The sequence below is a fragment of the Chinchilla lanigera genome, unplaced genomic scaffold (genome assembly GCF_000276665.1).
Source record: "Chinchilla lanigera isolate Chin_1 unplaced genomic scaffold, ChiLan1.0 scaffold00069, whole genome shotgun sequence".
Taxonomy (NCBI): domain Eukaryota; kingdom Metazoa; phylum Chordata; class Mammalia; order Rodentia; family Chinchillidae; genus Chinchilla; species Chinchilla lanigera.
The window spans coordinates 12,433,046-12,445,921 of NW_004955470.1; positions in this window are offsets into that span (position 1 = coordinate 12,433,046).

The window sequence follows — 12,876 nt, forward strand, 5'->3', positions numbered from 1 at the left end:
TAGTCTAACCTGCTCTGGTTCAAATCTGTATATCCCACTTCTGTTCAATGATGGATTGTTGCTGTGCACACCCAACTTTATGACTTGGTGGATCAGATAATACCCAGCTCATGATGCTCAAGGCGTATGGTAGACTGGTGTCCCAAGGTCAGGTGTTCAGTTTCCACTAAGTCATAGTAGCAGCCAGGAGCTGTTTCTCAGAGGAAGAATAGCTATCTGCAGATGGTGGGTGGTACAGCCTTACTCCATAATCGTAGGGTCCTTTTATGGGGCCTGCCAGAGGCTCCAGACAATATCCCTATCTCACCACAGACACCTCAAGTAACACTGGGTCTGCTGGGTCATATGGTCTCATGGCAGAGCAGCCTATTGATCAGTCTGGACCTGTTGTAGAGCCTCTTCTTGTTCTAGGTCCCACTTAAAACTGGTAGCTTTTCAAGTCAGGTCCATGGTAAATGGGCCACAGTAACATACCCAAGTGAACAATGCATTGTCTTCAAAATCCAAACAGACCACTAGGCTTTGTGCCTCTTTTCTGGTTGTAAGAGGGGTCAGATGAAACAATTTATCCTTTATCTTAGAGGGATATCTGCATAACCCACACCACTGGACTCATGGAAATTTTACTGAAGTAGATGGCCCTTGAATTTTAGTTAGATTTGTTTCCCATCCTCTGATATACAAGTGATTTTTCAACAAGTCAAGGGTGGTTGCCATCTCTTGTCATTAGTGTAGCAGACTAGTGTGATACCTTGTGGAAAGAAAGGAGATCAAGATTCCTGCAAACTAAGTTGTGATATAGGGCTGGAGAGTTGATATAACCCCTGGGTAGGACAATAAAGATGTACTTCAGGCATTGCCAGCTAAAAACAATTGCTCTTGGGGGGCTTTATGCATAAGTACGGAGAAGTCACTTGCCAAATCAATAGCTATATACCAATTACTAGGAAATGTGTTGATCTACTCAAGCAAGGAAACCACATCTGGTGCAGCAGTTGCAACTGGAGCCACCAGTTGATTAAACTTATGGTGATCAACCACCATTTTCCAAGATGCACCTATCTTCTGCACAGGCCAAATAGAAGAGTTAAATGGGGATGTGGTGGGAACATCTACCCTGCATCTTTAAAGTTCTTTCTTGTGACACCAGTCTGCAATCCCTCCAGGGATGTGATATTGGTTTTGATTTACTATTTTCCTGGGTACAGACAACTCTAGTGACTCCCATTTGGCTTTTCTCACCATTATAGCCTTCACACCACGGGTTAGGGAACTAATATAGTGGTTTGGCCAAATACTATGTATGTTATATTTATGCATTCTAAAACCAGGGAAATAAACATAGGATAGAAGCAGGAACCTAATAGATTCACTCAGATTTGGACCTTGGCTAAAATTCCATTGATCACTTGATCTGCATGGGCTCTTACTCTTACTGGAGGGCTAAAATGATATTTCAGATCTTCTGGAGTTATCATTAGTTCAGAACCACAGTAGTCCTCAAAATGCACAACGATTTCCTTTTCCCCAATGTGTGGTTATTCCAGTAAAAAGTCCCTCTGGGGAAGAATAGGACAAAGGTTACAGTATAACTTTTTGGTAATGCACCACGGTTCTCCTCCTTTAGGGGGCCTGGAATCCCTTTTATTTAAAGGGTCCTGGGTTTTTAAGATGACTTATGTCTGGGAACTGATGAGAGGCCATGATTTTCAGTTGCTATGATTTGAGGTAGATTTTTATTCATTTGTCCTAAGAGTTTTCTGCTTATATAAATCTAGTAAAAATTTAGTAGGCTTCTTATCCATTTCACTTCTGGAAACACCATAAATAATTGGCCAATGCCATAGGTCTACATATGTCAGATCACTTCTTGCTTTGCCTCTGCTGTCCACTACAGTAAGTATACTGTTATGGTTTGTGCCTAGATGTTCTCCTGGAGCCTTATACACTCATAGGTGGGGCTTTTCGGGACTTGCTGGATCTAAAATGTGTGATATTGGGATTAAGGGTGTTTTTAATAAATTAAACTACTGGTTGGAATTAACATAGTTCTGGGTGTGGCTAAATGGATTTAATACAGACAGAAGACCCACCCTGGCTGTGGATGGCACCATCCAAAAGGGTTGTAACTTAAATGAGATAAAAGTGAAAGCCAGGCTTTCTGCTGCTGCCTTTTGCCTGCCTTGCCATGGACTGTTTCTCCTCTGCCATGTGCCACCCTGCCTTGGAACCAGCCAGCTATGGACTGAAACCTCCACAAACTGTGAGCTAAATAAACCTCTCCTCCTTTAACTTGTGGGTGTTGGGTATTGTGTCTCAGAAACAAGGAAAGTAAGTTAGACATGCTCACCTTGCCTTTGGTTGTTGAGGGCTGCCACTTGGTGCCTGCCACTTTGGAACCCAATCATACTCGTTGCATTTAAGTTTCCTAATTGACCATAATCCTCATCATAGAGTCTGGCACTCAGAGAAGAGCAATAAGTGCAGTGATTCAAGGATGCTGATGCTCACCTTGTAAATCTACTTCTTGGTAAGGTGTTAGTGGAGGGGACATTTTTCTGAGCCCTTCAAATTTTGAGGAGTAGGTTTTACCTGGCAAATCCAGTCCATTATTCCCATTTCTCTGGGCCTTTGAATACCCTCATCAACAGTCAGTGAGGGAATATCAGGCATCTCCAGCTCATTCATTGGGTGCCATCGTCAGTTGGTCCGTATTTCTGCCAACCAGTCAAACTATCCACACCCTTTTTTAACTCCATGAACTGTGACATTAGATCCAGATCTCAACTTACTGGGTCTGTATCAAGAAATTCCACCTTATTCAGATTTGTGTTTCATTTACTATTATCCCACAGTCTTAAAATCCATTCCCAAGACCTCTGCTTGTAAGAATGAAAAAACTCAAGAAACTCTTTTAGAGTGTGCTGTACCTCCTCACAGGCCAGGCTGGCTACCTCACCTTTAGGAGCCTTCTGAATGTTGAGCTGGTTATAGGGTTAGATGCCAAAGCAGGTGGTGAGGCTGGGTCCTACGAAGCATCAGCATTGTCTTGCTTGGTGACCACATCAGGGAAGGTCTTTCCTATTTCCATAGGTAACATGGGATTAGGCAAAAGTGAAGAGGTGGTAGGGGTAGAGCTACCTCTGCTACTGAGGGTGGGGTATTCTCTTCCTCTGGCAAAACAACCCCTTAGAATTTAAGAGTTCAATAACCCCAGCCCTGTCAGGTTCCTCCCAAACATCTCCATCCCAATTTATGGGATCCTATTCCTTCCTAATGAGCACCCCTACTTGAACTGCAGACTTCCTATGAGGCTGAGCATTAAACTTGCGCTGTAATTCAAACAACTGCATTATGAGAGATTGTGTTTGGTTTTCAGCAACTTCAGTTCTATGGATTCTCCTTTGGGACAATTTGGAAGTCTTCAGATTGTTTATGCATGTTTGTGGCTGGGAATTTCAACCTTTGAGATCATTATTTTCTTTTATTATCTTGTTAACACACTTAGAAGCCTTTAAATTATTTGTGTGTGTCTTGAGTTCATTGTTTTCCTTTAGTAGTTTGTCTGGAAATGCTAAGAGCAACCATCTAACATCATTATATTCTTATTTTTCCAAAAATGTTCAAAAGTGTCACATACAGAGTCACTAAATTCTTCGCATCTCACAAGTGATGAATTAGGATAACCAAATGGATCTATAACACATAGTACTTGAAACTATCATACCATGGAGTATCAGTACTGTGTATATTATCAGGAAAGAACATAGCAACTTTAGGTTTCATCAAATTAGAGAGAGCCAATTCCAGGAACCAGTAAACCAGTTAGAAAAATTCATTCTTAGAACTCTAGGTCTCTAGAATTACACCTAATCTATATTAGTTAGAGTCTTCCAGCAAGCAGAATTAATTACATACATAATATTATTATAACTATTATATTTATAGTATTGTAATGTCGTAGCCAGTCCAGTCTTCATTATTGAAGGCAGTTGCACAGTTTCAGCTGTTTGGCGTGAACACTGTCCAGGTTTTACTGCCTGCTGTTGCCTTTCAGACCACCACTCAGACCCTTTGATATAACGTCACACTCAGTGCCTGTGGCATCTGGGCACTGCCCGCCTCCTTGCCTGGCATCTGGGCACTGCCCGCCTCCTTGCCTGACAGTCCTGTCCTGTGACAGCCACAACCTTTGCATGGGCCTGACTGACAGAATGAGCGCATGAACACACGCACCCAGTTCCACTGGGAAACAGGAACTTTTCTGAGAAGGCTCCTTGCTTCATTGCGGACAAGTGGACAAGACTGCATTAACCAAGACATCTGATTAAGCCAGTGCCCCTTGTGACACAGGGAGACAGAGTTGAAGCGGGGGCTCTCCCTTTGAATCTCACTCTGAATGTGAATTTAAGCCAGGAACTTTATGGCATTTCAAGCTGGTTTTTGTATTTAATTATAGATAACCTGAGTAAGTACAGGCAAGTGATTACTTAAAGGCACTCAGACACAGGATAGCCAAGAACACTAATAGGTTTTTAATAACCAGTTATTTATTGAATTTCGAGTTAAATTCAATTGCTTTCTTTAAATGTGACTCATTGCTGATTAATAAAACTATATTATCTATTTACATGATATGAATACTCATCCTGTCATCATACTTTACAGGCACAAGAAGACTTCATTAATGTGGGTGCAAATTATGTTTAACTTGTACCAATAGATTAAGACTTAACTACACGAATCCTGATGCAATTAGATGACGTTAAAAGGACACTAAGTCAATTTTATTTTCATGAGGTAATAGTCTTGGAATGATTCTTACATTTTTCCTTACTTTCTTCTTATAAAGAAAACCTTTGATATGAAATTCTGCAGCTCCAGCTGCCAGAAGTTGAACTCACAGATCCTAAAACCCTGTTTTCCCCGGGCTCTGTGCCAACTGTTCTTTACAGCAGACCCTGTGACCAGGAGCTGGCCACAGGCTGGCTTTCCTCCAAACTCTTGTCCCTTCACCTGCCTCACCTCCATCTCCAGGTCGTCCCTTGCCTGAAATGCTGACATCACCTAAGGGATGCTGGACTCCCCCATGCGGGCATTCGGTGCAGCAGCAGCAGCATACAGTGGGTTGTGAGTTCTAGTTCACAGGTGGGGCATGGGGCTCTCTTCCCTCTGTACCTGGGGAATAGGATTCCTTGCTTTGTCTGCCTCCCTGCATGAGGTAATGCCTTGGTGAGTGCTGGAGCTGCTCCCGGGCACAGAGTGAGGGTGCTGAAGTGACGATGGACACAGCAGGTGGCATCCACTGTCCTTGGAAGGCAGCAGATTTCCAGTATGGCCATGCTTCATCTTGTGATTACTGTGCCTGGTGTTTAGAGAGGACCAGAGTATCTCTCTTTGAAGCTACAGGCAGATCAGTATCATCCCCTATCAAAATAACACCTGGAATAGAGGAAGGCATTCTGTCAACACCCTGTCTTGGCAATGCTAAGAATTTAAATATTCTATTACCAAAAGTATAGACTTAAGTGTGGTAGAAAAAATTGGCCCGACCTTTTGCCAGTGCAAGAGTTTCCTCTGTGATCTGACTGTGGTAGAGGCAGCAGAAGTCACTAAAGTCCATGTTTTGGCTTTCATGGTGTGGAATGGTTTTGGGAGACGGTGGTTCACCCTTCCTACACCGTGAGACCAGGTGACTATTTCACACAGAGATGAGGAGTGATGTGTGCCATGCAGGCTGCCATGGGCAGGTGCATAGTCCTGTGGATGGGGCAGAGGCTGACACACCAAAGTGTAGGACAGGCTGTGGGCATGTGGTCGTCACTTGCAGAGCACCTGCACAATAACTGGGGTCTACCCGGGCCAGGAGCTAGAAGTCAACTTTCATTGTGTTGAGTCATGGAAAATGGGTTGTCTACCTATGTCAGGTGGCAGACAAGCAAGGGTCCAGTCATGGGGAACTAGTACCAGTTGAGATGTCACTAGGAACTAAAGCCAGGAGAGGACCCAGTGACCAGGAACTAGAGCAAGGTGAGTGTTCACTAACTGAGAACTACAGCCTGGGAAAGGGTTCAGGCACTGGGAATCAAAGCACAAGTGAGGGTCCAAGTACCTAGTAGAGCTTGCGTGATAATCCAGACATAAGGAACCAGAGCTCAATGGTATAAACACTGAGACACAGAACTTGAGAGATTGTCTAGTGGCCAGGAACTAGAACCCGTGGAAGAGTCCAGTCACCAAGATCTGGAACATAGGTGATGGTCTAGTCACTAGAAACTAGAGTATAGGTGAGGACCCAGGGGCCAGGAACCAGAGCACAGCTAAGGCTCCAGTCATCAAGATCTGCTCCATGGGAAAGGGTTTAGGCACCTGAAACTAGAGCCAGGAGATTGTTCAGACACCGGGAACTATCATCCAGTTACCGGGACCAGAGCTTGGGTAATGTCCTGCCACCAGGAATTAGAGACAGGCCACAGTTCAATCACCAGTGAGTCACAAGGAACTAGAGCACAGGGGAGGGTCCAGTCACAGGGCTCAGTGACTGGCAACTACAGCCCAGGTGATTATTCAGTCACTGGGAACCAGAGCATAGACCTGGGTCCAGTCACTGGAGAACAAGAGCACTGTAAGCAACTGGTGATTAGGAACCAGGGCCTGTGGGAGGGTCCAGCGCTGTCTGCATGCTTCATGATGAAGACTCAGGGCTTGGCCAGGCATCTGTGCCTCTGAATCAATGCTCCACCCAGGGCCTGGCTAGGCAGCTTTACGTCTGGATCAATGTGCCAACTACAGCTTGAGTGGCAGCCTCATCCTTGAATCAATGTGCCATCCAGGGCCTGGCCAGGCAGCTCTATTTCTTGATCAATGCACCACCATCCTTCACCTCACCTGGAATCTCCCTCATCTGCCTTTGACACACTGGCCTCAGCTCTGCTGCACACAGCTCAGACTGCATTGTGCAGAAGCTGGTCTGTGTTTTCAAAACATACTGCATCATACCAATTGCTGGGAATGATACTGCTCACCAATGCACCACTGTATGCTTGAGGATCAGAATGTGACTATACTAAGCTTGGGACTGAAACAGAAAGGAGATCACTGTTGCCTGTGTTAGCGATGTGCACAGGATTGAATCTGAGCTCTGTCCCCTGCCACAGTCACACTGGGGCTCTCTCATCTGTGGCATTCCATGGTGAGTCCATGGCCAGAAGGAGGTTGGAAACTTGACATTTTCTTTGCAAAAGATTGCAGCCACGTTTCCAATCCTTGTGCTCTAAGTGGCCACATCTGGGGCCATACTTGGCCCAGTCAGCTGCAGCATTGCATTTTGATGTCAGCTGGTGGGGCCTTACAAATTCTGATCCTGTTCTGGACATGTGTAAGTGAACAGGCCACAGAGTTCACACCGGGCTCCTGCTCTGGGGCTGTAAGGGTCAGCAAGCAGCAGGGCCCACAGCAGGCTCCTTCTGTGGTTGTGTAAGACTGAGCAGGTCTCAGAGTAACATGCTGATGATCTGCTAGCAACAAGTAAACAAAAGTCACGATTTCAAACATTCAGGCAGCCACATGCACACGCAATCTGCCTCACTCTAGTTGCTTAGAGATAGGAAATGGGTAACTTTCCCAGAAGGGACACCAGAAGGACTTCCCTATTCGTGGCACCCCAGCATGAGGCCTGCTGTCACGCAGTTGAGGTAGTGGGTACTCCCTGTCTCCCTGCAGCTCTAGATAATCACTGTTGCTGCCCACATGAAGCTTTCCTGGAAAGCGCCACCTGGCTATGCGAGAGGCTCTGAACTGGCTTTGCAGTAAGTGTCTGATGCCTTTTTGCACAGCTCCCCTGGGGAGATTCCTGATAGCCTCGGCCCTCTGGTCACTGCTTGTGATGTCCTCAAGGTACATGTGGTGACTGGATCCATGTTTAACCACAACTCAGAATGAGAACAACCTTGGCAGATTCATAATTCTCATCCACCCTCAGAAAGAGCCGGCACCTTCTTATCTGTGAAAGATTCCATTACTCTCTCCCTCGAGATTGATTACTCTACTTTAATTCCATATTGCTCAAAAAAGCCTCACAGTTTTCTGGAAAGCACTCCAGTATTATGTGTAATTGACAATCTCCCCTTGGATGATTTAGGATGTAGGTCTGCCAAGGCATGGATTCAAATATTAAATATTATTTAATGCCAATTATGCTGTGATTGTTCTGAAAGCTTTTTATAACAATTTTATTCATTCTGCTTATTACTATAATTTAAATAAGGGATTTTCTTTATTGTGTTAAATGTATTATCAATGCAGTGCGTTAGCTTAGTAACTGTACTATGCATACAAGTTTAAGTATTTTCCAAGATCTTGAGCCAAACCAAAGTAAAGTGTGTTATGTCTCCAAATGGGAAGAAAGACTTTATTGTAATTCTTTTGAAGACAGTGCAAGAAAACATAGAAAATTGTAGGATTATTTTTAATACCCCAGAAGAATTTGAAATATTTTTGTCACAATGCTATGGAAACTGCAGTTGGAAATGAGGGGAGGGGATACTTCACTAGAGAACATTGCTTTGGAGCTGAATAAATTCTAAGTGTTTATTAAGATCTTCATGTTCTGAAAGAAATATCACTGAATAACCCATTCCACCATTTGATCAAGCTGGTGTCCAAAACACTTTTGATGTCCCCAGTATTCATTCCAGCTCCGGACCAAATTCCAAGAGGTTCAGACACCTGCCTGGGAGCCTGTGGCACTGTGCTGAGCTGTGGAAGGACTGTGGAAATGTGGCCACCCACTGGGGTCCTCGTATGTCCCGGCACAGTAGCAATCACTGTGCCCACTGCTTCTCTGTCAAGGAAGAGGACCCAGGGCAGGCTCCTCACACACCGGGGCCGGGGTGGACAGAGGACTCTGCCAGGGCTAGTACCCCCCAGGGGGTACTTTCAGCCAGGGCTGGGGGTGGCGTCTCTGTAGGTCATTGTGCCTCACTCTGGCTTAGTTCTGCCTGCTCTACTAACTCTCAGCAGCCTGGTCATGGGCACCATGAGAAGTAAGGCATAGACTGTGCTAGTGACACTTCAGCCTGTGGGTGGCCTCACTGCCACCCAGCAAGGACACCTGTGGAGTGGCTGAAAGGGTTGTGTGGAGGTGGTGGCCTGGGGCAGTGGGCATAAGTGCGGCTGTCCTGAGGTTTAGTATGAGCGCTCCCCAGCATGTGCCCAAGCCGGGTTCCATCCTCAAGGTGTCAGCCTGGCCAAGGTGCCAGCACCCTGTAACCCATCTTTCCTTGGGTGTTAAGCAGGTGGGAGCTGAGTTCTCACCTTCCTCCTTAGCTCCTGATGACCCTGGGCCATCACTGGCAGTCGCCCCCTTCCTGGTGGGTGGTGCTTCCCAGGGTTCTGCCCTATGGTCCCTCTTCCCCAGGGTGGTAGTTCCCTGTCCTTTAACCCTCCTCCTGCCCTGTAGCTGTGTTTTGGCTCTGGTCTCCCTCGTGAGCTCCAGGCCGGTGCACATACAACAGGCTCCAGAAACAAATGCTGGCCACCACTTGGGGGTGACCTGGGGCAGATCACCCCCTCCTCCCACATGTCTGATGGGGTGCTGTAAAGGAACAGTCTCCCCTTCTCCTCCCCTTCCTCCTCTTCCTCCTCCTCCTTCCAGCACTGGGCATTGAATCCAGGGCCATCAGCCACCCACTGTTGCCTTGCAGTCAGGTCTCCTCCACAGCCACTCAGCCTACTGGCTCCTGCCTGCCTTTGGAATGCCAGTGTTGCAGGGAAGAGCTAGAGCCTTGCTGGTGTACAGCAGTGCTCAACCTACGGTTGTTGAATGAATTCCTGTGGACGTGGCTGAAACCAAATCCTTAGCAGCTGACTTCCTACTTGTTATTATATAGTTTTTTTTTTAATTGTTTTTAATTTTTTGGTTTTTTCCTGGTACCAGGAATCGAACTCACGACCTTGTGCTTGCCAGGCAGGAGCTGTGCCACTGAGCTAAATCCCCAGCCCCTATATAGTTTTTTAAAAAGTTGTAGTAAACACCTCATGATATAAAAGTCACCTGAGTGTGCAGGCTGGAGACACTAGGTACATTTGCACTGCACTGCTGTTGTCCCATGCTGTTTTTTAACCTGTCAGCTCCAGAGCCCCGTGTCACCTGTCCTGGACCCCAGTGACTATGTTCAGGGCACCTAGGGAAGTCTTCTTCAAACAGGGCAGGCACAGGGCCTGGAGGAGACCTCGTGCCCACAGCTACCATATACCACTGGCTCATTCTCCCTACTGCTCCTGCCTGTTCCTGGCCAGCCTGTTTTTTAGCCTGGCACTTGCCCTTCTTCTACCTAACCAACACTCCATCATGACCTCTCTGGAGAGATCTCCACAGTCTCCTTTGCCCCTCAGGGGAGCAGTTTCCCAAATACCCTGGAGGTGGTGTTTTGCCCCTCCCTGCTGATTCTTGGGCCAGGACAGTGCCTGCTACAGGGGTGGGCACCCCTCACCCCTCCAGCAAGCCTTCTTCACATGCAGGTAGGTGCCCACTGAAGTCCCTGAATACAGTATCTGCATCTAGACCCACACCTCACGACAGATTCTGATGGGTGCTCAGCCATGCTCCCGTTCCTGACCCAGCCACCTCCAGGGTGAGCTACTCCAGTTGACCTGCTGGACCTCCCTGGTGTCTGCTGGGGACACAGGTGCAGAGCGGGACTGGCAGCCTGTGAGTGCGTGAGGACCAGGGACAGAGAGGTCCCCAGAAGAAGGTGCCACTTGTCCAGTACAAAGGCAGGATGAAGAGACCCTCCCTCAGTGTGACCTGTGCTTGCTTTCCTTCTCAGATGGGGGACTCTCCCATCTCATTGCTGCCCTTCTCTGGGTTTAGCTTAGGACTGTCCCCTGTTATTCCAGTTCATCTTGGTTCCCTTCTGTGTTATCAGGGTTCTAATAGCAAGCCAGCCATGAGCCCCCATAGGCTGCTCAGCTCGGTGACAGCTGTCTTATCCCAAGGGCTTCTGTGGATCTCTTACTGGTAATCAATAATTTATCAACTAGAGCTCCCAGTTTCAAGTAACAGAAGCTGATTCTAGCAGATTTAACAAAAAAGGTACTAATTAAATAAAGTGGGGCAACCATAGGCTCAGTAAGGCTTGGCCAATGTGGTGGTAGCCACTGGGCCATGCTGGGCTGCCTGGTGAGAATGGTCTGCCCACCTTGAGATGCCAGCGTGCTCTGCCCGCAAGGCCCTCAATAGTGGGGACTGATGCTGCCTATGGTGGCTGGGACTCCCACGGGTCATTTGCCTTCTCTCCCTTCCCTCAGAGCATGTCTAGTGGGGCTGCTCCTGCGGTGGGGCTGAGCTCCATGTCACATCCCCAAGGAGTTCAAACACTGGGGCAGCCAAAACCCTGACGCATGGTTGCCACTTGCTGTTCCAAGCTTTCTCTTTTCTGAGTGGACACTCTCTGCTCTTCCATTCTAATTTCATGGACAAGGCCTCTAGATGCCTCACTCCTCTGTCCTCAAATTTGGTGCTTAGTTGGAAGTAACTTTGCAAATGAGGTCTTCTGAGCCCAGGGTACAGTGGGATCGTGTCTTCTATATCCCAGTCCCAAGCTTCTAGGAAGGCATCTGAGGTACACTGCAGTTCACGCAGCCCCACACATGAGGAACTCGCTGGCTCAGTTACACTTGTGGCTGACTGACTCCTCAGTTCTTCCCATCCTTGGCTGCTGGGTGGTCCATGTCCTTGGCTTACTGAAAGCGTGTGCAGGTTAGCACAGTGACACGGCACCGCACCTGCCAGCACCTTTGGGATGGAGTTCTCACTCTACATCCCCTGACACTTGGCTTTTTTGCCAGAAATCGCAAACTGGTGGACTTTTGGCCGATCTAGCCACACATCTACTTTGTTTAGCTAATATGGTGTTTTGTGGAGAACTGAACTGGTTGCTGGCTATGGAGACTCACAGAGCTCATGTGAAAAGCAGGGCCCCCAACTTTCCAGGAAGGCAGTGCCTTAGTTACCGCTCTTCTTGCTGGGACACAACACCCGACACCCTACACTCAAGGGAGAGGTTTGTTCGACTTATGTTTTATTCCATGGTCCACTGGCTCCAAAGCAGGACAGCATGGCAGAGGACATGACAGGAGAGCTGGACATGGACGTCAGGAAGCAGAGAGAAGGGAGGAGCTGGGGGGATCTGCACCCAGTTCCCCAGTGGGCGGGAGGTGGAAATGTGTTTCAGTCATTCAGCAACATTCATCTCTCCGTGCGCTTTTGGGAGCTGGGCATTGCCCAGCACAGAAGATTCTGCCCAACTCATAGACGGCTTCTGCTCTCTGGTACGCATCTGCGTGCGTCTGGTTTTTGGGTTGGGAAAATGTAAGTCCGGTCCTACAGGTGAACTGCACCTTCTCCTGCTAAACATGAAGCTAAAATCACTCTCTCACAGGGGTGTGTAGAGGACTAAACAGAAGGCCACAAAGGCATGCTCTTGGCTTCTGCACTTCAGCAAATACTGTACTACTTTTTTTTTTTTAAACTGTACTACTTTTTCTCTTAGCCTGTGAACACCCAGTCGCGAGGGCGGGCGTCGCGACCTCGAGGCGGCCACGAGGGGGCAGCGCGCGGCAGGGAATGCGCGCCAGGGGCTTGCGCCCTCTGACCCCGGCGCGCGCTGCCTCGCGCCTCGCGGGGGTGCGTGTCCCCGGGGAAACCCCTCCCCGCCCGCGCTGTCACGTGCGCGTACCGCCTCAGGGCCCTGGCTCCGCGCTCCTTGCGGAGAGGCCGGGGCATCGCCGTGTCCCCAGCCTCTTCCCAGCGCCGACAGGGCGCACAGTGGGGCGGCGCCTCCAGAACTTTCCCGCGCGGCGCGGGGTGGAGGG